The sequence below is a fragment of the Sinocyclocheilus rhinocerous genome, unplaced genomic scaffold (genome assembly GCF_001515625.1).
Source record: "Sinocyclocheilus rhinocerous isolate Xijiao unplaced genomic scaffold, SAMN03320098_v1.1 scaffold130, whole genome shotgun sequence".
In the NCBI taxonomy this organism is placed as follows: domain Eukaryota; kingdom Metazoa; phylum Chordata; class Actinopteri; order Cypriniformes; family Cyprinidae; genus Sinocyclocheilus; species Sinocyclocheilus rhinocerous.
Genome location: NW_015623500.1, coordinates 282,627 through 283,350, shown reverse-complemented (window position 1 = coordinate 283,350; position 724 = coordinate 282,627).

Below are 724 nucleotides of genomic sequence, written 5' to 3'. Positions count from 1 at the left end.
GCTCCAAACTAGTTTTCTGGGCGCTCACGGTCACATCCAAAGCACCCGCACACATTAAGCCGCATCGCAAACACCTCAAGAAAAAGTTATTGTTTTCATTGTTTCTGACTCAAGTAACCTTGCATTTTAATAAATAATGTTACATAAAGACAATTAAACGGTCAGTAATAAATGAACAAGTTACTAGCAATAGCACAAGGATACAAATGAAAGGAACTGTGTTTTAACTTTTTCAGGTAGGCTAGGAATTTACAGTGAATTTACTGTTTTTAATTTACAGTTTATTCCATTTCTGCAGCATTTCTGTACCTGACGTTTTTCCACCAAAACTGTTTCTAAAACGAAATGCAGGTCCTAAGTTTAATTTATAATACTGGCTAAGCAAATTACAATATACTTAACATTCTGGCATTCAGTTATGTGATTATGTAGCCTAACTTATGTTCTCTGCATGAAGTAACGTCTGGCACAGTCGCAGCCTGTGCTTATTAGAAAGCAAGCAAATAGCATTAATAATCATTCATTTTCCTTAGCATATGCTATGATAAATCTGAACATTTGTGTAAAATAATGGAGCATTAGGTCATGAATATTGCCTTAAAAGTCATTGAAATTTATTGGTTGAACGAACCCTGCATTTAATGAGTGAATGCCTACGATATAGGAGTTAGCCTATCACACAAACTAGAGTCCTGTTTTTCCGAATATCTGCACGATCGCAAAT